This window comes from Oncorhynchus clarkii, chromosome 1 (assembly GCF_045791955.1).
Source record: "Oncorhynchus clarkii lewisi isolate Uvic-CL-2024 chromosome 1, UVic_Ocla_1.0, whole genome shotgun sequence".
Taxonomy (NCBI): Eukaryota; Metazoa; Chordata; class Actinopteri; order Salmoniformes; family Salmonidae; genus Oncorhynchus; species Oncorhynchus clarkii.
Window position 1 is genome coordinate 92,064,667 of NC_092147.1, and position 22,001 is coordinate 92,086,667.

Genomic DNA, 22,001 nt, shown 5'->3' on the forward strand with positions numbered 1-22,001 from the left:
AAGGCAATAATGAAAAATGTATTTTTCAGTTTCAACTATGGTACTTATTGAATGTATCAACGAGTGCTGTTTCCACAGAGGTTCAAACCGGGGACCTTTTGCATGTTAAGCGCAAGTGATAAGAGCTACATTACAGAAACTTCTGCTTGAGATACCTGCAAGAAGTAAACTGCATTTTCTTATAGTCAGAGCATGTATTTGAATTTCCAAAATAAGGTATTTATGAAAGCAACTCATCTCTTTTATAAATACGGTACGTACTGCATGTGTCAAAGAGGACTGTTTCCGCCCGGTTTCGAACCAGGGACCTTTCGCGTGTAAAGCTAACGTGATAACCACTACACTACAGAAACTGCTGCTAATATTATCAGCAAGGAGTAACCCGAGTTTTACATATATTCATTGCATGTATTCGAATTTCCAAAAAAAGCCATTCATGAGAATATATATTCTCTGTTGTTGATACAGCACTAACTGCATGTGTCAAAGAGCACTGTTTCTGCCAGGTTTTGAACCCCAGACCATTCGCATGTAAGGCAAACGTGATCACCACTACACTACAGAAACTGCTGCATTAATTACCACTAAGGAGTAAACCAAATTTTACAAATATTTATTGCATGTATTCGAATTTCCAAAATAATGCATTTATTAGAACAACTATTCTCTGTTACAAATACAGTACTTACTGGATTTGTCATAGAGAACTGTTTCCGCCCGGCTTCGAACCGGGGACCATTCGTGTGTAAAGCAAACTTGATAACTACTAAACTAGAGAAACTGCTGCTAGAATTATTACTGTGGAGTTAACCAAATTTTACATATATTCATCGCACAAATTCGAAAATCCAACATAATGCATTCATGAAAAGTATCTGTTACAAATACAGTACTACTCACATGTGTCAGAGACCTCTGTTTCCGCCCAGCATCGAAAAGTATACATTTTGCGTCTTAAGTGAACTTGATAACCACTAGGCTATGGAATCTTTTGATTCCCAAAAGAAGGCAATAATGAAAAATGTATTTTTCAGTTTCAACTATGGTACTTATTGAATGTATCAACGAGTGCTGTTTCCACAGAGGTTCAAACCGGGGACCTTTTGCATGTTAAGCGCACGTGATAAGAGCTACATTACAGAAACTTCTGCTTGAGATACCTGCAAGAAGTAAACTGCATTTTCTTATAGTCAGAGCATGTATTTGAATTTCCAAAATAAGGTATTTATGAAAGCAACTCATCTCTTTTATAAATAAGGTACTTACTGCATGTGTCAAAGAGGACTGTTTCCGCCCGGTTTCGAACCAGGGACCTTTCGCGTGTAAAGCGAACGTGATAACCACTACACTACAGAAACTGCTGCTAGTATTATCAGCAAGGAGTAACCCGAGTTTTACATATATTCATTGCATGTATTCGAATTTCCAAAAAAAGCCACTCATGAGAATATATATTCTCTGTTGTTGATACAGCACTAACTGCATGTGTCAAAGAGCACTGTTTCTGCCAGGTTTTGAACCGCAGACCATTCGCATGTAAGGCAAACGTGATCACCACTACACTACAGAAACTGCTGCATTAATTACCACTAAGGAGTAAACCAAATTTTACAAATATTTATTGCATGTATTCGAATTTCCAAAATAATGCATTTATTAGAACAACTATTCTCTGTTACAAATACAGTACTTACTGGATTTGTCATAGAGAACTGTTTCCGCCCGGCTTCGAACCGGGGACCATTCGTGTGTAAAGCAAACTTGATAACTACTAAACTAGAGAAACTGCTTCTAGAATTATTACTGTGGAGTTAACCAAATTTTACATATATTCATCGCACAAATTCGAAAATCCAACATAATGCATTCATGAAAAGTATCTGTTACAAATACAGTACTACTCACATGTGTCAGAGACCTCTGTTTCCGCCGAGCATCAAAAAGTATAAATTTTGCGTCTTAAGTGAACTTGATAACCACTAGGCTATGGAATCTTTTGATTCCCAAAAGAAGGCAATAATGAAAAATGTATTTTTCAGTTTCAACTATGGTACTTATTGAATGTATCAACGAGTGCTGTTTCCACAGAGGTTCAAACCGGGGACCTTTTGCATGTTAAGCGCACGTGATAAGAGCTACATTACAGAAACTTATGCTTGCAACTCATCTCTTTTATAAATACGGTACTTACTGCATGTGTCAAAGAGGACTGTTTCCGCCCGGTTTCGAACCAGGGACCTTTCGCGTGTAAAGCGAACGTGATAACCACTACACTACAGAAACTGCTGCTAATACTATCAGCAAGGAGTAACCCGAGTTTTACATATATTCATTGCATGTATTCGAATTTCCAAAAAAAGCCATTCATGAGAATATATATTCTCTGTTGTTGATACAGCACTAACTGCATGTGTCAAAGAGCACTGTTTCTGCCAGGTTTTGAACCACAGACCATTCGCATGTAAGGCAAACGTGATCACCACTACACTACAGAAACTGCTGCATTAATTACCAGCAAGGAGTAAACCACATTTTACATATATTTATTGCATGTATTCGAATTTCCAAAATAAGGCATTTATTAGAACAACTATTCTCTGTTACAAATACAGTACTTACTGGATTTGTCATAGAGAACTGTTTCCGCCCGGCTTCGAACCGGGGACCATTCGTGTGTAAAGCAAACTTGATAACTACTAAACTAGAGAAACTGCTGCTAGAATTATTACTGTGGAGTTAACCAAATTTTACATATATTCATCGCACAAATTCGAAAATCCAACATAATGCATTAATGAAAAGTATCTGTTACAAATACAGTACTACTCACATGTGTCAGAGACCTCTGTTTCCGCCCAGCATCGAAAAGTATACATTTTGCGTCTTAAGTGAACTTGATAACCACTAGGCTATGGAATCTTTTGATTCCCAAAAGAAGGCAATAATGAAAAATGTATTTTTCAGTTTCAACTATGGTACTTATTGAATGTATCAACGAGTGCTGTTTCCACAGAGGTTCAAACCGGGGACCTTTTGCATGTTAAGCGCACGTGATAAGAGCTACATTACAGAAACTTCTGCTTGAGATACCTGCAAGAAGTAAACTGCATTTTCTTATAGTCAGAGCATGTATTTGAATTTCCAAAATAAGGTATTTATGAAAGCAACTCATCTCTTTTATAAATACGGTACTTACTGCATGTGTCAAAGAGGACTGTTTCCGCCCGGTTTCGAACCAGGGACCTTTCGCGTGTAAAGCGAACGTGATAACCACTACACTACAGAAACTGCTGCTAATATTATCAGCAAGGAGTAACCCGAGTTTTACATATATTCATTGCATGTATTCGAATTTCCAAAAAAAGCCATTCATGAGAATATATATTCTCTGTTGTTGATACAGCACTAACTGCATGTGTCAAAGAGCACTGTTTCTGCCAGGTTTTGAACCACAGACCATTCGCATGTAAGGCAAACGTGATCACCACTACACTACAGAAACTGCTGCATTAATTACCACTAAGGAGTAAACCAAATTTTACAAATATTTATTGCATGTATTCGAATTTCCAAAATAAGGCATTTATTAGAACAACTATTCTCTGTTACAAATACAGTACTTACTGGATTTGTCATAGAGAACTGTTTCCGCCCGGCTTCGAACCGGGGACCATTCGTGTGTAAAGCAAACTTGATAACTACTAAACTAGAGAAACTGCTTCTAGAATTATTACTGTGGAGTTAACCAAATTTTACATATATTCATCGCACAAATTCGAAAATCCAACATAATGCATTCATGAAAAGTATCTGTTACAAATACAGTACTACTCACATGTGTCAGAGACCTCTGTTTCCGCCCAGCATCAAAAAGTATACATTTTGCGTCTTAAGTGAACTTGATAACCACTAGGCTATGGAATCTTTTGATTCCCAAAAGAAGGCAATAATGAAAAATGTATTTTTCAGTTTCAACTATGGTACTTATTGAATGTATCAACGAGTGCTGTTTCCACAGAGGTTCAAACCGGGGACCTTTTGCATGTTAAGCGCACGTGATAAGAGCTACATTACAGAAACTTCTGCTTGAGATACCTGCAAGAAGTAAACTGCATTTTCTTATAGTCAGAGCATGTATTTGAATTTCCAAAATAAGGTATTTATGAAAGCAACTCATCTCTTTTATAAATACGGTACTTACTGCATGTGTCAAAGAGGACTGTTTCCGCCCGGTTTCGAACCAGGGACCTTTCGCGTGTAAAGCGAACGTGATAACCACTACACTACAGAAACTGCTGCTAATATTATCAGCAAGGAGTAACCCGAGTTTTACATATATTCATTGCATGTATTCGAATTTCCAAAAAAAGCCATTCATGAGAATATATATTCTCTGTTGTTGATACAGCACTAACTGCATGTGTCAAAGAGCACTGTTTCTGCCAGGTTTTGAACCACAGACCATTCGCATGTAAGGCAAACGTGATCACCACTACACTACAGAAACTGCTGCATTAATTACCACTAAGGAGTAAACCAAATTTTACAAATATTTATTGCATGTATTCGAATTTCCAAAATAAGGCATTTATTAGAACAACTATTCTCTGTTACAAATACAGTACTTACTGGATTTGTCATAGAGAACTGTTTCCGCCCGGCTTCGAACCGGGGACCATTCGTGTGTAAAGCAAACTTGATAACTACTAAACTAGAGAAACTGCTGCTAGAATTATTACTGTGGAGTTAACCAAATTTTACATATATTCATCGCACAAATTCGAAAATCCAACATAATGCATTAATGAAAAGTATCTGTTACAAATACAGTACTACTCACGTGTCAGAGACCTCTGTTTCCGCCCAGCATCGAAAAGTATACATTTTGCGTCTTAAGTGAACTTGATAACCACTAGGCTATGGAATCTTTTGATTCCCAAAAGAAGGCAATAATGAAAAATGTATTTTTCAGTTTCAACTATGGTACTTATTGAATGTATCAACGAGTGCTGTTTCCACAGAGGTTCAAACCGGGGACCTTTTGCATGTTAAGCGCACGTGATAAGAGCTACATTACAGAAACTTCTGCTTGAGATACCTGCAAGAAGTAAACTGCATTTTCTTATAGTCAGAGCATGTATTTGAATTTCCAAAATAAGGTATTTATGAAAGCAACTCATCTCTTTTATAAATACGGTACTTACTGCATGTGTCAAAGAGGACTGTTTCCGCCCGGTTTCGAACCAGGGACCTTTCGCGTGTAAAGCGAACGTGATAACCACTACACTACAGAAACTGCTGCTAATATTATCAGCAAGGAGTAACCCGAGTTTTACATATATTCATTGCATGTATTCGAATTTCCAAAAAAAGCCATTCATGAGAATATATATTCTCTGTTGTTGATACAGCACTAACTGCATGTGTCAAAGAGCACTGTTTCTGCCAGGTTTTGAACCACAGACCATTCGCATGTAAGGCAAACGTGATCACCACTACACTACAGAAACTGCTGCATTAATTACCACTAAGGAGTAAACCAAATTTTACAAATATTTATTGCATGTATTCGAATTTCCAAAATAAGGCATTTATTAGAACAACTATTCTCTGTTACAAATACAGTACTTACTGGATTTGTCATAGAGAACTGTTTCCGCCCGGCTTCGAACCGGGGACCATTCGTGTGTAAAGCAAACTTGATAACTACTAAACTAGAGAAACTGCTGCTAGAATTATTACTGTGGAGTTAACCAAATTTTACATATATTCATCGCACAAATTCGAAAATCCAACATAATGCATTCATGAAAAGTATCTGTTACAAATACAGTACTACTCACATGTGTCAGAGACCTCTGTTTCCGCCCAGCATCGAAAAGTATACATTTTGCGTCTTAAGTGAACTTGATAACCACTAGGCTATGGAATCTTTTGATTCCCAAAAGAAGGCAATAATGAAAAATGTATTTTTCAGTTTCAACTATGGTACTTATTGAATGTATCAACGAGTGCTGTTTCCACAGAGGTTCAAACCGGGGACCTTTTGCATGTTAAGCGCACGTGATAAGAGCTACATTACAGAAACTTCTGCTTGAGATACCTGCAAGAAGTAAACTGCATTTTCTTATAGTCAGAGCATGTATTTGAATTTCCAAAATAAGGTATTTATGAAAGCAACTCATCTCTTTTATAAATACGGTACTTACTGCATGTGTCAAAGAGGACTGTTTCCGCCCGGTTTCGAACCAGGGACCTTTCGCGTGTAAAGCGAACGTGATAACCACTACACTACAGAAACTGCTGCTAATATTATCAGCAAGGAGTAACCCGAGTTTTACATATATTCATTGCATGTATTCGAATTTCCAAAAAAAGCCATTCATGAGAATATATATTCTCTGTTGTTGATACAGCACTAACTGCATGTGTCAAAGAGCACTGTTTCTGCCAGGTTTTGAACCGCAGACCATTCGCATGTAAGGCAAACGTGATCACCACTACACTACAGAAACTGCTGCATTAATTACCACTAAGGAGTAAACCAAATTTTACAAATATTTATTGCATGTATTCGAATTTCCAAAATAATGCATTTATTAGAACAACTATTCTCTGTTACAAATACAGTACTTACTGGATTTGTCATAGAGAACTGTTTCCGCCCGGCTTCGAACCGGGGACCATTCGTGTGTAAAGCAAACTTGATAACTACTAAACTAGAGAAACTGCTGCTAGAATTATTACTGTGGAGTTAACCAAATTTTACATATATTCATCGCACAAATTCGAAAATCCAACATAATGCATTCATGAAAAGTATCTGTTACAAATACAGTACTACTCACATGTGTCAGAGACCTCTGTTTCCGCCCAGCATCAAAAAGTATACATTTTGCGTCTTAAGTGAACTTGATAACCACTAGGCTATGGAATCTTTTGATTCCCAAAAGAAGGCAATAATGAAAAATGTATTTTTCAGTTTCAACTATGGTACTTATTGAATGTATCAACGAGTGCTGTTTCCACAGAGGTTCAAACCGGGGACCTTTTGCATGTTAAGCGCACGTGATAAGAGCTACATTACAGAAACTTCTGCTTGAGATACCTGCAAGAAGTAAACTGCATTTTCTTATAGTCAGAGCATGTATTTGAATTTCCAAAATAAGGTATTTATGAAAGCAACTCATCTCTTTTATAAATACGGTACTTACTGCATGTGTCAAAGAGGACTGTTTCCGCCCGGTTTCGAACCAGGGACCTTTCGCGTGTAAAGCGAACGTGATAACCACTACACTACAGAAACTGCTGCTAATATTATCAGCAAGGAGTAACCCGAGTTTTACATATATTCATTGCATGTATTCGAATTTCCAAAAAAAGCCATTCATGAGAATATATATTCTCTGTTGTTGATACAGCACTAACTGCATGTGTCAAAGAGCACTGTTTCTGCCAGGTTTTGAACCACAGACCATTCGCATGTAAGGCAAACGTGATCACCACTACACTACAGAAACTGCTGCATTAATTACCACTAAGGAGTAAACCAAATTTTACAAATATTTATTGCATGTATTCGAATTTCCAAAATAATGCATTTATTAGAACAACTATTCTCTGTTACAAATACAGTACTTACTGGATTTGTCATAGAGAACTGTTTCCGCCCGGCTTCGAACCGGGGACCATTCGTGTGTAAAGCAAACTTGATAACTACTAAACTAGAGAAACTGCTGCTAGAATTATTACTGTGGAGTTAACCAAATTGTACATATATTCATCGCACAAATTCGAAAATCCAACATAATGCATTCATGAAAAGTATCTGTTACAAATACAGTACTACTCACATGTGTCAGAGACCTCTGTTTCCGCCCAGCATCGAAAAGTATACATTTTGCGTCTTAAGTGAACTTGATAACCACTAGGCTATGGAATCTTTTGATTCCCAAAAGAAGGCAATAATGAAAAATGTATTTTTCAGTTTCAACTATGGTACTTATTGAATGTATCAACGAGTGCTGTTTCCACAGAGGTTCAAACCGGGGACCTTTTGCATGTTAAGCGCACGTGATAAGAGCTACATTACAGAAACTTCTGCTTGAGATACCTGCAAGAAGTAAACTGCATTTTCTTATAGTCAGAGCATGTATTTGAATTTCCAAAATAAGGTATTTATGAAAGCAACTCATCTCTTTTATAAATACGGTACTTACTGCATGTGTCAAAGAGGACTGTTTCCGCCCGGTTTCGAACCAGGGACCTTTCGCGTGTAAAGCGAACGTGATAACCACTACACTACAGAAACTGCTGCTAATATTATCAGCAAGGAGTAACCCGAGTTTTACATATATTCATTGCATGTATTCGAATTTCCAAAAAAAGCCATTCATGAGAATATATATTCTCTGTTGTTGATACAGCACTAACTGCATGTGTCAAAGAGCACTGTTTCTGCCAGGTTTTGAACCACAGACCATTCGCATGTAAGGCAAACGTGATCACCACTACACTACAGAAACTGCTGCATTAATTACCACTAAGGAGTAAACCAAATTTTACAAATATTTATTGCATGTATTCGAATTTCCAAAATAAGGCATTTATTAGAACAACTATTCTCTGTTACAAATACAGTACTTACTGGATTTGTCATAGAGAACTGTTTCCGCCCGGCTTCGAACCGGGGACCATTCGTGTGTAAAGCAAACTTGATAACTACTAAACTAGAGAAACTGCTGCTAGAATTATTACTGTGGAGTTAACCAAATTTTACATATATTCATCGCACAAATTCGAAAATCCAACATAATGCATTAATGAAAAGTATCTGTTACAAATACAGTACTACTCACGTGTCAGAGACCTCTGTTTCCGCCCAGCATCGAAAAGTATACATTTTGCGTCTTAAGTGAACTTGATAACCACTAGGCTATGGAATCTTTTGATTCCCAAAAGAAGGCAATAATGAAAAATGTATTTTTCAGTTTCAACTATGGTACTTATTGAATGTATCAACGAGTGCTGTTTCCACAGAGGTTCAAACCGGGGACCTTTTGCATGTTAAGCGCACGTGATAAGAGCTACATTACAGAAACTTCTGCTTGAGATACCTGCAAGAAGTAAACTGCATTTTCTTATAGTCAGAGCATGTATTTGAATTTCCAAAATAAGGTATTTATGAAAGCAACTCATCTCTTTTATAAATACGGTACTTACTGCATGTGTCAAAGAGGACTGTTTCCGCCCGGTTTCGAACCAGGGACCTTTCGCGTGTAAAGCGAACGTGATAACCACTACACTACAGAAACTGCTGCTAATATTATCAGCAAGGAGTAACCCGAGTTTTACATATATTCATTGCATGTATTCGAATTTCCAAAAAAAGCCATTCATGAGAATATATATTCTCTGTTGTTGATACAGCACTAACTGCATGTGTCAAAGAGCACTGTTTCTGCCAGGTTTTGAACCGCAGACCATTCGCATGTAAGGCAAACGTGATCACCACTACACTACAGAAACTGCTGCATTAATTACCACTAAGGAGTAAACCAAATTTTACAAATATTTATTGCATGTATTCGAATTTCCAAAATAATGCATTTATTAGAACAACTATTCTCTGTTACAAATACAGTACTTACTGGATTTGTCATAGAGAACTGTTTCCGCCCGGCTTCGAACCGGGGACCATTCGTGTGTAAAGCAAACTTGATAACTACTAAACTAGAGAAACTGCTGCTAGAATTATTACTGTGGAGTTAACCAAATTTTACATATATTCATCGCACAAATTCGAAAATCCAACATAATGCATTCATGAAAAGTATCTGTTACAAATACAGTACTACTCACATGTGTCAGAGACCTCTGTTTCCGCCCAGCATCGAAAAGTATACATTTTGCGTCTTAAGTGAACTTGATAACCACTAGGCTATGGAATCTTTTGATTCCCAAAAGAAGGCAATAATGAAAAATGTATTTTTCAGTTTCAACTATGGTACTTATTGAATGTATCAACGAGTGCTGTTTCCACAGAGGTTCAAACCGGGGACCTTTTGCATGTTAAGCGCACGTGATAAGAGCTACATTACAGAAACTTCTGCTTGAGATACCTGCAAGAAGTAAACTGCATTTTCTTATAGTCAGAGCATGTATTTGAATTTCCAAAATAAGGTATTTATGAAAGCAACTCATCTCTTTTATAAATACGGTACTTACTGCATGTGTCAAAGAGGACTGTTTCCGCCCGGTTTCGAACCAGGGACCTTTCGCGTGTAAAGCGAACGTGATAACCACTACACTACAGAAACTGCTGCTAATATTATCAGCAAGGAGTAACCCGAGTTTTACATATATTCATTGCATGTATTCGAATTTCCAAAAAAAGCCATTCATGAGAATATATATTCTCTGTTGTTGATACAGCACTAACTGCATGTGTCAAAGAGCACTGTTTCTGCCAGGTTTTGAACCACAGACCATTCGCATGTAAGGCAAACGTGATCACCACTACACTACAGAAACTGCTGCATTAATTACCACTAAGGAGTAAACCAAATTTTACAAATATTTATTGCATGTATTCGAATTTCCAAAATAAGGCATTTATTAGAACAACTATTCTCTGTTACAAATACAGTACTTACTGGATTTGTCATAGAGAACTGTTTCCGCCCGGCTTCGAACCGGGGACCATTCGTGTGTAAAGCAAACTTGATAACTACTAAACTAGAGAAACTGCTGCTAGAATTATTACTGTGGAGTTAACCAAATTTTACATATATTCATCGCACAAATTCGAAAATCCAACATAATGCATTCATGAAAAGTATCTGTTACAAATACAGTACTACTCACATGTGTCAGAGACCTCTGTTTCCGCCCAGCATCGAAAAGTATACATTTTGCGTCTTAAGTGAACTTGATAACCACTAGGCTATGGAATCTTTTGATTCCCAAAAGAAGGCAATAATGAAAAATGTATTTTTCAGTTTCAACTATGGTACTTATTGAATGTATCAACGAGTGCTGTTTCCACAGAGGTTCAAACCGGGGACCTTTTGCATGTTAAGCGCACGTGATAAGAGCTACATTACAGAAACTTCTGCTTGAGATACCTGCAAGAAGTAAACTGCATTTTCTTATAGTCAGAGCATGTATTTGAATTTCCAAAATAAGGTATTTATGAAAGCAACTCATCTCTTTTATAAATACGGTACTTACTGCATGTGTCAAAGAGGACTGTTTCCGCCCGGTTTCGAACCAGGGACCTTTCGCGTGTAAAGCGAACGTGATAACCACTACACTACAGAAACTGCTGCTAATATTATCAGCAAGGAGTAACCCGAGTTTTACATATATTCATTGCATGTATTCGAATTTCCAAAAAAAGCCATTCATGAGAATATATATTCTCTGTTGTTGATACAGCACTAACTGCATGTGTCAAAGAGCACTGTTTCTGCCAGGTTTTGAACCGCAGACCATTCGCATGTAAGGCAAACGTGATCACCACTACACTACAGAAACTGCTGCATTAATTACCACTAAGGAGTAAACCAAATTTTACAAATATTTATTGCATGTATTCGAATTTCCAAAATAATGCATTTATTAGAACAACTATTCTCTGTTACAAATACAGTACTTACTGGATTTGTCATAGAGAACTGTTTCCGCCCGGCTTCGAACCGGGGACCATTCGTGTGTAAAGCAAACTTGATAACTACTAAACTAGAGAAACTGCTGCTAGAATTATTACTGTGGAGTTAACCAAATTTTACATATATTCATCGCACAAATTCGAAAATCCAACATAATGCATTAATGAAAAGTATCTGTTACAAATACAGTACTACTCACATGTGTCAGAGACCTCTGTTTCCGCCCAGCATCAAAAAGTATACATTTTGCGTCTTAAGTGAACTTGATAACCACTAGGCTATGGAATCTTTTGATTCCCAAAAGAAGGCAATAATGAAAAATGTATTTTTCAGTTTCAACTATGGTACTTATTGAATGTATCAACGAGTGCTGTTTCCACAGAGGTTCAAACCGGGGACCTTTTGCATGTTAAGCGCACGTGATAAGAGCTACATTACAGAAACTTCTGCTTGAGATACCTGCAAGAAGTAAACTGCATTTTCTTATAGTCAGAGCATGTATTTGAATTTCCAAAATAAGGTATTTATGAAAGCAACTCATCTCTTTTATAAATACGGTACTTACTGCATGTGTCAAAGAGGACTGTTTCCGCCCGGTTTCGAACCAGGGACCTTTCGCGTGTAAAGCGAACGTGATAACCACTACACTACAGAAACTGCTGCTAATATTATCAGCAAGGAGTAACCCGAGTTTTACATATATTCATTGCATGTATTCGAATTTCCAAAAAAAGCCATTCATGAGAATATATATTCTCTGTTGTTGATACAGCACTAACTGCATGTGTCAAAGAGCACTGTTTCTGCCAGGTTTTGAACCACAGACCATTCGCATGTAAGGCAAACGTGATCACCACTACACTACAGAAACTGCTGCATTAATTACCACTAAGGAGTAAACCAAATTTTACAAATATTTATTGCATGTATTCGAATTTCCAAAATAAGGCATTTATTAGAACAACTATTCTCTGTTACAAATACAGTACTTACTGGATTTGTCATAGAGAACTGTTTCCGCCCGGCTTCGAACCGGGGACCATTCGTGTGTAAAGCAAACTTGATAACTACTAAACTAGAGAAACTGCTGCTAGAATTATTACTGTGGAGTTAACCAAATTTTACATATATTCATCGCACAAATTCGAAAATCCAACATAATGCATTAATGAAAAGTATCTGTTACAAATACAGTACTACTCACATGTGTCAGAGACCTCTGTTTCCGCCCAGCATCGAAAAGTATACATTTTGCGTCTTAAGTGAACTTGATAACCACTAGGCTATGGAATCTTTTGATTCCCAAAAGAAGGCAATAATGAAAAATGTATTTTTCAGTTTCAACTATGGTACTTATTGAATGTATCAACGAGTGCTGTTTCCACAGAGGTTCAAACCGGGGACCTTTTGCATGTTAAGCGCACGTGATAAGAGCTACATTACAGAAACTTCTGCTTGAGATACCTGCAAGAAGTAAACTGCATTTTCTTATAGTCAGAGCATGTATTTGAATTTCCAAAATAAGGTATTTATGAAAGCAACTCATCTCTTTTATAAATACGGTACTTACTGCATGTGTCAAAGAGGACTGTTTCCGCCCGGTTTCGAACCAGGGACCTTTCGCGTGTAAAGCGAACGTGATAACCACTACACTACAGAAACTGCTGCTAATATTATCAGCAAGGAGTAACCCGAGTTTTACATATATTCATTGCATGTATTCGAATTTCCAAAAAAAGCCATTCATGAGAATATATATTCTCTGTTGTTGATACAGCACTAACTGCATGTGTCAAAGAGCACTGTTTCTGCCAGGTTTTGAACCACAGACCATTCGCATGTAAGGCAAACGTGATCACCACTACACTACAGAAACTGCTGCATTAATTACCACTAAGGAGTAAACCAAATTTTACAAATATTTATTGCATGTATTCGAATTTCCAAAATAATGCATTTATTAGAACAACTATTCTCTGTTACAAATACAGTACTTACTGGATTTGTCATAGAGAACTGTTTCCGCCCGGCTTCGAACCGGGGACCATTCGTGTGTAAAGCAAACTTGATAACTACTAAACTAGAGAAACTGCTGCTAGAATTATTACTGTGGAGTTAACCAAATTTTACATATATTCATCGCACAAATTCGAAAATCCAACATAATGCATTAATGAAAAGTATCTGTTACAAATACAGTACTACTCACATGTGTCAGAGACCTCTGTTTCCGCCCAGCATCGAAAAGTATACATTTTGCGTCTTAAGTGAACTTGATAACCACTAGGCTATGGAATCTTTTGATTCCCAAAAGAAGGCAATAATGAAAAATGTATTTTTCAGTTTCAACTATGGTACTTATTGAATGTATCAACGAGTGCTGTTTCCACAGAGGTTCAAACCGGGGACCTTTTGCATGTTAAGCGCACGTGATAAGAGCTACATTACAGAAACTTCTGCTTGAGATACCTGCAAGAAGTAAACTGCATTTTCTTATAGTCAGAGCATGTATTTGAATTTCCAAAATAAGGTATTTATGAAAGCAACTCATCTCTTTTATAAATACGGTACTTACTGCATGTGTCAAAGAGGACTGTTTCCGCCCGGTTTCGAACCAGGGACCTTTCGCGTGTAAAGCGAACGTGATAACCACTACACTACAGAAACTGCTGCTAATATTATCAGCAAGGAGTAACCCGAGTTTTACATATATTCATTGCATGTATTCGAATTTCCAAAAAAAGCCATTCATGAGAATATATATTCTCTGTTGTTGATACAGCACTAACTGCATGTGTCAAAGAGCACTGTTTCTGCCAGGTTTTGAACCGCAGACCATTCGCATGTAAGGCAAACGTGATCACCACTACACTACAGAAACTGCTGCATTAATTACCACTAAGGAGTAAACCAAATTTTACAAATATTTATTGCATGTATTCGAATTTCCAAAATAATGCATTTATTAGAACAACTATTCTCTGTTACAAATACAGTACTTACTGGATTTGTCATAGAGAACTGTTTCCGCCCGGCTTCGAACCGGGGACCATTCGTGTGTAAAGCAAACTTGATAACTACTAAACTAGAGAAACTGCTGCTAGAATTATTACTGTGGAGTTAACCAAATTTTACATATATTCATCGCACAAATTCGAAAATCCAACATAATGCATTCATGAAAAGTATCTGTTACAAATACAGTACTACTCACATGTGTCAGAGACCTCTGTTTCCGCCCAGCATCAAAAAGTATACATTTTGCGTCTTAAGTGAACTTGATAACCACTAGGCTATGGAATCTTTTGATTCCCAAAAGAAGGCAATAATGAAAAATGTATTTTTCAGTTTCAACTATGGTACTTATTGAATGTATCAACGAGTGCTGTTTCCACAGAGGTTCAAACCGGGGACCTTTTGCATGTTAAGCGCACGTGATAAGAGCTACATTACAGAAACTTCTGCTTGAGATACCTGCAAGAAGTAAACTGCATTTTCTTATAGTCAGAGCATGTATTTGAATTTCCAAAATAAGGTATTTATGAAAGCAACTCATCTCTTTTATAAATACGGTACTTACTGCATGTGTCAAAGAGGACTGTTTCCGCCCGGTTTCGAACCAGGGACCTTTCGCGTGTAAAGCGAACGTGATAACCACTACACTACAGAAACTGCTGCTAATATTATCAGCAAGGAGTAACCCGAGTTTTACATATATTCATTGCATGTATTCGAATTTCCAAAAAAAGCCATTCATGAGAATATATATTCTCTGTTGTTGATACAGCACTAACTGCATGTGTCAAAGAGCACTGTTTCTGCCAGGTTTTGAACCACAGACCATTCGCATGTAAGGCAAACGTGATCACCACTACACTACAGAAACTGCTGCATTAATTACCACTAAGGAGTAAACCAAATTTTACAAATATTTATTGCATGTATTCGAATTTCCAAAATAATGCATTTATTAGAACAACTATTCTCTGTTACAAATACAGTACTTACTGGATTTGTCATAGAGAACTGTTTCCGCCCGGCTTCGAACCGGGGACCATTCGTGTGTAAAGCAAACTTGATAACTACTAAACTAGAGAAACTGCTGCTAGAATTATTACTGTGGAGTTAACCAAATTGTACATATATTCATCGCACAAATTCGAAAATCCAACATAATGCATTAATGAAAAGTATCTGTTACAAATACAGTACTACTCACATGTGTCAGAGACCTCTGTTTCCGCCCAGCATCGAAAAGTATACATTTTGCGTCTTAAGTGAACTTGATAACCACTAGGCTATGGAATCTTTTGATTCCCAAAAGAAGGCAATAATGAAAAATGTATTTTTCAGTTTCAACTATGGTACTTATTGAATGTATCAACGAGTGCTGTTTCCACAGAGGTTCAAACCGGGGACCTTTTGCATGTTAAGCGCACGTGATAAGAGCTACATTACAGAAACTTCTGCTTGAGATACCTGCAAGAAGTAAACTGCATTTTCTTATAGTCAGAGCATGTATTTGAATTTCCAAAATAAGGTATTTATGAAAGCAACTCATCTCTTTTATAAATACGGTACTTACTGCATGTGTCAAAGAGGACTGTTTCCGCCCGGTTTCGAACCAGGGACCTTTCGCGTGTAAAGCGAACGTGATAACCACTACACTACAGAAACTGCTGCTAATATTATCAGCAAGGAGTAACCCGAGTTTTACATATATTCATTGCATGTATTCGAATTTCCAAAAAAAGCCATTCATGAGAATATATATTCTCTGTTGTTGATACAGCACTAACTGCATGTGTCAAAGAGCACTGTTTCTGCCAGGTTTTGAACCACAGACCATTCGCATGTAAGGCAAACGTGATCACCACTACACTACAGAAACTGCTGCATTAATTACCACTAAGGAGTAAACCAAATTTTACAAATATTTATTGCATGTATTCGAATTTCCAAAATAATGCATTTATTAGAACAACTATTCTCTGTTACAAATACAGTACTTACTGGATTTGTCATAGAGAACTGTTTCCGCCCGGCTTCGAACCGGGGACCATTCGTGTGTAAAGCAAACTTGATAACTACTAAACTAGAGAAACTGCTGCTAGAATTATTACTGTGGAGTTAACCAAATTGTACATATATTCATCGCACAAATTCGAAAATCCAACATAATGCATTAATGAAAAGTATCTGTTACAAATACAGTACTACTCACATGTGTCAGAGACCTCTGTTTCCGCCCAGCATCGAAAAGTATACATTTTGCGTCTTAAGTGAACTTGATAACCACTAGGCTATGGAATCTTTTGATTCCCAAAAGAAGGCAATAATGAAAAATGTATTTTTCAGTTTCAACTATGGTACTTATTGAATGTATCAACGAGTGCTGTTTCCACAGAGGTTCAAACCGGGGACCTTTTGCATGTTAAGCGCACGTGATAAGAGCTACATTACAGAAACTTCTGCTTGAGATACCTGCAAGAAGTAAACTGCATTTTCTTATAGTCAGAGCATGTATTTGAATTTCCAAAATAAGGTATTTATGAAAGCAACTCATCTCTTTTATAAATACGGTACTTACTGCATGTGTCAAAGAGGACTGTTTCCGCCCGGTTTCGAACCAGGGACCTTTCGCGTGTAAAGCGAACGTGATAACCACTACACTACAGAAACTGCTGCTAATATTATCAGCAAGGAGTAACCCGAGTTTTACATATATTCATTGCATGTATTCGAATTTCCAAAAAAAGCCATTCATGAGAATATATATTCTCTGTTGTTGATACAGCACTAACTGCATGTGTCAAAGAGCACTGTTTCTGCCAGGTTTTGAACCACAGACCATTCGCATGTAAGGCAAACGTGATCACCACTACACTACAGAAACTGCTGCATTAATTACCACTAAGGAGTAAACCAAATTTTACAAATATTTATTGCATGTATTCGAATTTCCAAAATAATGCATTTATTAGAACAACTATTCTCTGTTACAAATACAGTACTTACTGGATTTGTCATAGAGAACTGTTTCCGCCCGGCTTCGAACCGGGGACCATTCGTGTGTAAAGCAAACTTGATAACTACTAAACTAGAGAAACTGCTGCTAGAATTATTACTGTGGAGTTAACCAAATTTTACATATATTCATCGCACAAATTCGAAAATCCAACATAATGCATTCATGAAAAGTATCTGTTACAAATACAGTACTACTCACATGTGTCAGAGACCTCTGTTTCCGCCCAGCATCGAAAAGTATACATTTTGCGTCTTAAGTGAACTTGATAACCACTAGGCTATGGAATCTTTTGATTCCCAAAAGAAGGCAATAATGAAAAATGTATTTTTCAGTTTCAACTATGGTACTTATTGAATGTATCAACGAGTGCTGTTTCCACAGAGGTTCAAACCGGGGACCTTTTGCATGTTAAGCGCACGTGATAAGAGCTACATTACAGAAACTTCTGCTTGAGATACCTGCAAGAAGTAAACTGCATTTTCTTATAGTCAGAGCATGTATTTGAATTTCCAAAATAAGGTATTTATGAAAGCAACTCATCTCTTTTATAAATACGGTACTTACTGCATGTGTCAAAGAGGACTGTTTCCGCCCGGTTTCGAACCAGGGACCTTTCGCGTGTAAAGCGAACGTGATAACCACTACACTACAGAAACTGCTGCTAATATTATCAGCAAGGAGTAACCCGAGTTTTACATATATTCATTGCATGTATTCGAATTTCCAAAAAAAGCCATTCATGAGAATATATATTCTCTGTTGTTGATACAGCACTAACTGCATGTGTCAAAGAGCACTGTTTCTGCCAGGTTTTGAACCACAGACCATTCGCATGTAAGGCAAACGTGATCACCACTACACTACAGAAACTGCTGCATTAATTACCACTAAGGAGTAAACCAAATTTTACAAATATTTATTGCATGTATTCGAATTTCCAAAATAAGGCATTTATTAGAACAACTATTCTCTGTTACAAATACAGTACTTACTGGATTTGTCATAGAGAACTGTTTCCGCCCGGCTTCGAACCGGGGACCATTCGTGTGTAAAGCAAACTTGATAACTACTAAACTAGAGAAACTGCTGCTAGAATTATTACTGTGGAGTTAACCAAATTTTACATATATTCATCGCACAAATTCGAAAATCCAACATAATGCATTAATGAAAAGTATCTGTTACAAATACAGTACTACTCACATGTGTCAGAGACCTCTGTTTCCGCCCAGCATCGAAAAGTATACATTTTGCGTCTTAAGTGAACTTGATAACCACTAGGCTATGGAATCTTTTGATTCCCAAAAGAAGGCAATAATGAAAAATGTATTTTTCAGTTTCAACTATGGTACTTATTGAATGTATCAACGAGTGCTGTTTCCACAGAGGTTCAAACCGGGGACCTTTTGCATGTTAAGCGCACGTGATAAGAGCTACATTACAGAAACTTCTGCTTGAGATACCTGCAAGAAGTAAACTGCATTTTCTTATAGTCAGAGCATGTATTTGAATTTCCAAAATAAGGTATTTATGAAAGCAACTCATCTCTTTTATAAATACGGTACTTACTGCATGTGTCAAAGAGGACTGTTTCCGCCCGGTTTCGAACCAGGGACCTTTCGCGTGTAAAGCGAACGTGATAACCACTACACTACAGAAACTGCTGCTAATATTATCAGCAAGGAGTAACCCGAGTTTTACATATATTCATTGCATGTATTCGAATTTCCAAAAAAAGCCATTCATGAGAATATATATTCTCTGTTGTTGATACAGCACTAACTGCATGTGTCAAAGAGCACTGTTTCTGCCAGGTTTTGAACCACAGACCATTCGCATGTAAGGCAAACGTGATCACCACTACACTACAGAAACTGCTGCATTAATTACCACTAAGGAGTAAACCAAATTTTACAAATATTTATTGCATGTATTCGAATTTCCAAAATAAGGCATTTATTAGAACAACTATTCTCTGTTACAAATACAGTACTTACTGGATTTGTCATAGAGAACTGTTTCCGCCCGGCTTCGAACCGGGGACCATTCGTGTGTAAAGCAAACTTGATAACTACTAAACTAGAGAAACTGCTGCTAGAATTATTACTGTGGAGTTAACCAAATTTTACATATATTCATCGCACAAATTCGAAAATCCAACATAATGCATTAATGAAAAGTATCTGTTACAAATACAGTACTACTCACATGTGTCAGAGACCTCTGTTTCCGCCCAGCATCGAAAAGTATACATTTTGCGTCTTAAGTGAACTTGATAACCACTAGGCTATGGAATCTTTTGATTCCCAAAAGAAGGCAATAATGAAAAATGTATTTTTCAGTTTCAACTATGGTACTTATTGAATGTATCAACGAGTGCTGTTTCCACAGAGGTTCAAACCGGGGACCTTTTGCATGTTAAGCGCACGTGATAAGAGCTACATTACAGAAACTTCTGCTTGAGATACCTGCAAGAAGTAAACTGCATTTTCTTATAGTCAGAGCATGTATTTGAATTTCCAAAATAAGGTATTTATGAAAGCAACTCATCTCTTTTATAAATACGGTACTTACTGCATGTGTCAAAGAGGACTGTTTCCGCCCGGTTTCGAACCAGGGACCTTTCGCGTGTAAAGCGAACGTGATAACCACTACACTACAGAAACTGCTGCTAATATTATCAGCAAGGAGTAACCCGAGTTTTACATATATTCATTGCATGTATTCGAATTTCCAAAAAAAGCCATTCATGAGAATATATATTCTCTGTTGTTGATACAGCACTAACTGCATGTGTCAAAGAGCACTGTTTCTGCCAGGTTTTGAACCACAGACCATTCGCATGTAAGGCAAACGTGATCACCACTACACTACAGAAACTGCTGCATTAATTACCACTAAGGAGTAAACCAAATTTTACAAATATTTATTGCATGTATTCGAATTTCCAAAATAATGCATTTATTAGAACAACTATTCTCTGTTACAAATACAGTACTTACTGGATTTGTCATAGAGAACTGTTTCCGCCCGGCTTCGAACCGGGGACCATTCGTGTGTAAAGCAAACTTGATAACTACTAAACTAGAGAAACTGCTGCTAGAATTATTACTGTGGAGTTAACCAAATTTTACATATATTCATCGCACAAATTCGAAAATCCAACATAATGCATTAATGAAAAGTATCTGTTACAAATACAGTACTACTCACGTGTCAGAGACCTCTGTTTCCGCCCAGCATCGAAAAGTATACATTTTGCGTCTTAAGTGAACTTGATAACCACTAGGCTATGGAATCTTTTGATTCCCAAAAGAAGGCAATAATGAAAAATGTATTTTTCAGTTTCAACTATGGTACTTATTGAATGTATCAACGAGTGCTGTTTCCACAGAGGTTCAAACCGGGGACCTTTTGCATGTTAAGCGCACGTGATAAGAGCTACATTACAGAAACTTCTGCTTGAGATACCTGCAAGAAGTAAACTGCATTTTCTTATAGTCAGAGCATGTATTTGAATTTCCAAAATAAGGTATTTATGAAAGCAACTCATCTCTTTTATAAATACGGTACTTACTGCATGTGTCAAAGAGGACTGTTTCCGCCCGGTTTCGAACCAGGGACCTTTCGCGTGTAAAGCGAACGTGATAACCACTACACTACAGAAACTGCTGCTAATATTATCAGCAAGGAGTAACCCGAGTTTTACATATATTCATTGCATGTATTCGAATTTCCAAAAAAAGCCATTCATGAGAATATATATTCTCTGTTGTTGATACAGCACTAACTGCATGTGTCAAAGAGCACTGTTTCTGCCAGGTTTTGAACCACAGACCATTCGCATGTAAGGCAAACGTGATCACCACTACACTACAGAAACTGCTGCATTAATTACCACTAAGGAGTAAACCAAATTTTACAAATATTTATTGCATGTATTCGAATTTCCAAAATAATGCATTTATTAGAACAACTATTCTCTGTTACAAATACAGTACTTACTGGATTTGTCATAGAGAACTGTTTCCGCCCGGCTTCGAACCGGGGACCATTCGTGTGTAAAGCAAACTTGATAACTACTAAACTAGAGAAACTGCTGCTAGAATTATTACTGTGGAGTTAACCAAATTTTACATATATTCATCGCACAAATTCGAAAATCCAACATAATGCATTCATGAAAAGTATCTGTTACAAATACAGTACTACTCACATGTGTCAGAGACCTCTGTTTCCGCCCAGCATCAAAAAGTATACATTTTGCGTCTTAAGTGAACTTGATAACCACTAGGCTA

The 22,001-nt window shown here is 37.2% G+C and overlaps 23 non-coding genes across 23 annotated transcripts; all 23 read right to left on the minus strand.

Annotated features, from left to right (window-relative positions):
• Positions 1-280: 280 nt before the first annotated feature.
• On the minus strand, positions 281-353 carry trnav-uac (transfer RNA valine (anticodon UAC)). The gene has a single exon. It is a non-coding gene; the product is annotated as a tRNA-Val (tRNA).
• A 141-nt stretch (positions 354-494) lies between these two features.
• trnav-uac (transfer RNA valine (anticodon UAC)) lies at positions 495-567 on the minus strand. Its single transcript has one exon. It is a non-coding gene; the product is annotated as a tRNA-Val (tRNA).
• Positions 568-1,285: 718 nt separating this feature from the next.
• trnav-uac (transfer RNA valine (anticodon UAC)) lies at positions 1,286-1,358 on the minus strand. Its single transcript has one exon. It is a non-coding gene; the product is annotated as a tRNA-Val (tRNA).
• Positions 1,359-2,210: 852 nt separating this feature from the next.
• On the minus strand, positions 2,211-2,283 carry trnav-uac (transfer RNA valine (anticodon UAC)). Its single transcript has one exon. It is a non-coding gene; the product is annotated as a tRNA-Val (tRNA).
• Positions 2,284-3,215: 932 nt separating this feature from the next.
• Positions 3,216-3,288, minus strand: trnav-uac (transfer RNA valine (anticodon UAC)). The gene has a single exon. It is a non-coding gene; the product is annotated as a tRNA-Val (tRNA).
• A 932-nt stretch (positions 3,289-4,220) lies between these two features.
• On the minus strand, positions 4,221-4,293 carry trnav-uac (transfer RNA valine (anticodon UAC)). The gene has a single exon. It is a non-coding gene; the product is annotated as a tRNA-Val (tRNA).
• A 930-nt stretch (positions 4,294-5,223) lies between these two features.
• trnav-uac (transfer RNA valine (anticodon UAC)) lies at positions 5,224-5,296 on the minus strand. Its single transcript has one exon. It is a non-coding gene; the product is annotated as a tRNA-Val (tRNA).
• Positions 5,297-6,228: 932 nt separating this feature from the next.
• On the minus strand, positions 6,229-6,301 carry trnav-uac (transfer RNA valine (anticodon UAC)). The gene has a single exon. It is a non-coding gene; the product is annotated as a tRNA-Val (tRNA).
• Positions 6,302-7,233: 932 nt separating this feature from the next.
• Positions 7,234-7,306, minus strand: trnav-uac (transfer RNA valine (anticodon UAC)). Its single transcript has one exon. It is a non-coding gene; the product is annotated as a tRNA-Val (tRNA).
• Positions 7,307-8,238: 932 nt separating this feature from the next.
• trnav-uac (transfer RNA valine (anticodon UAC)) lies at positions 8,239-8,311 on the minus strand. The gene has a single exon. It is a non-coding gene; the product is annotated as a tRNA-Val (tRNA).
• Positions 8,312-9,241: 930 nt separating this feature from the next.
• trnav-uac (transfer RNA valine (anticodon UAC)) lies at positions 9,242-9,314 on the minus strand. Its single transcript has one exon. It is a non-coding gene; the product is annotated as a tRNA-Val (tRNA).
• Positions 9,315-10,246: 932 nt separating this feature from the next.
• Positions 10,247-10,319, minus strand: trnav-uac (transfer RNA valine (anticodon UAC)). Its single transcript has one exon. It is a non-coding gene; the product is annotated as a tRNA-Val (tRNA).
• A 932-nt stretch (positions 10,320-11,251) lies between these two features.
• Positions 11,252-11,324, minus strand: trnav-uac (transfer RNA valine (anticodon UAC)). The gene has a single exon. It is a non-coding gene; the product is annotated as a tRNA-Val (tRNA).
• Positions 11,325-12,256: 932 nt separating this feature from the next.
• trnav-uac (transfer RNA valine (anticodon UAC)) lies at positions 12,257-12,329 on the minus strand. Its single transcript has one exon. It is a non-coding gene; the product is annotated as a tRNA-Val (tRNA).
• Positions 12,330-13,261: 932 nt separating this feature from the next.
• Positions 13,262-13,334, minus strand: trnav-uac (transfer RNA valine (anticodon UAC)). Its single transcript has one exon. It is a non-coding gene; the product is annotated as a tRNA-Val (tRNA).
• Positions 13,335-14,266: 932 nt separating this feature from the next.
• trnav-uac (transfer RNA valine (anticodon UAC)) lies at positions 14,267-14,339 on the minus strand. Its single transcript has one exon. It is a non-coding gene; the product is annotated as a tRNA-Val (tRNA).
• Positions 14,340-15,271: 932 nt separating this feature from the next.
• trnav-uac (transfer RNA valine (anticodon UAC)) lies at positions 15,272-15,344 on the minus strand. The gene has a single exon. It is a non-coding gene; the product is annotated as a tRNA-Val (tRNA).
• A 932-nt stretch (positions 15,345-16,276) lies between these two features.
• trnav-uac (transfer RNA valine (anticodon UAC)) lies at positions 16,277-16,349 on the minus strand. The gene has a single exon. It is a non-coding gene; the product is annotated as a tRNA-Val (tRNA).
• A 932-nt stretch (positions 16,350-17,281) lies between these two features.
• On the minus strand, positions 17,282-17,354 carry trnav-uac (transfer RNA valine (anticodon UAC)). The gene has a single exon. It is a non-coding gene; the product is annotated as a tRNA-Val (tRNA).
• A 932-nt stretch (positions 17,355-18,286) lies between these two features.
• Positions 18,287-18,359, minus strand: trnav-uac (transfer RNA valine (anticodon UAC)). Its single transcript has one exon. It is a non-coding gene; the product is annotated as a tRNA-Val (tRNA).
• Positions 18,360-19,291: 932 nt separating this feature from the next.
• Positions 19,292-19,364, minus strand: trnav-uac (transfer RNA valine (anticodon UAC)). Its single transcript has one exon. It is a non-coding gene; the product is annotated as a tRNA-Val (tRNA).
• Positions 19,365-20,296: 932 nt separating this feature from the next.
• On the minus strand, positions 20,297-20,369 carry trnav-uac (transfer RNA valine (anticodon UAC)). The gene has a single exon. It is a non-coding gene; the product is annotated as a tRNA-Val (tRNA).
• A 930-nt stretch (positions 20,370-21,299) lies between these two features.
• Positions 21,300-21,372, minus strand: trnav-uac (transfer RNA valine (anticodon UAC)). The gene has a single exon. It is a non-coding gene; the product is annotated as a tRNA-Val (tRNA).
• Between the last annotated feature and the right edge of the window lie 629 nt (positions 21,373-22,001).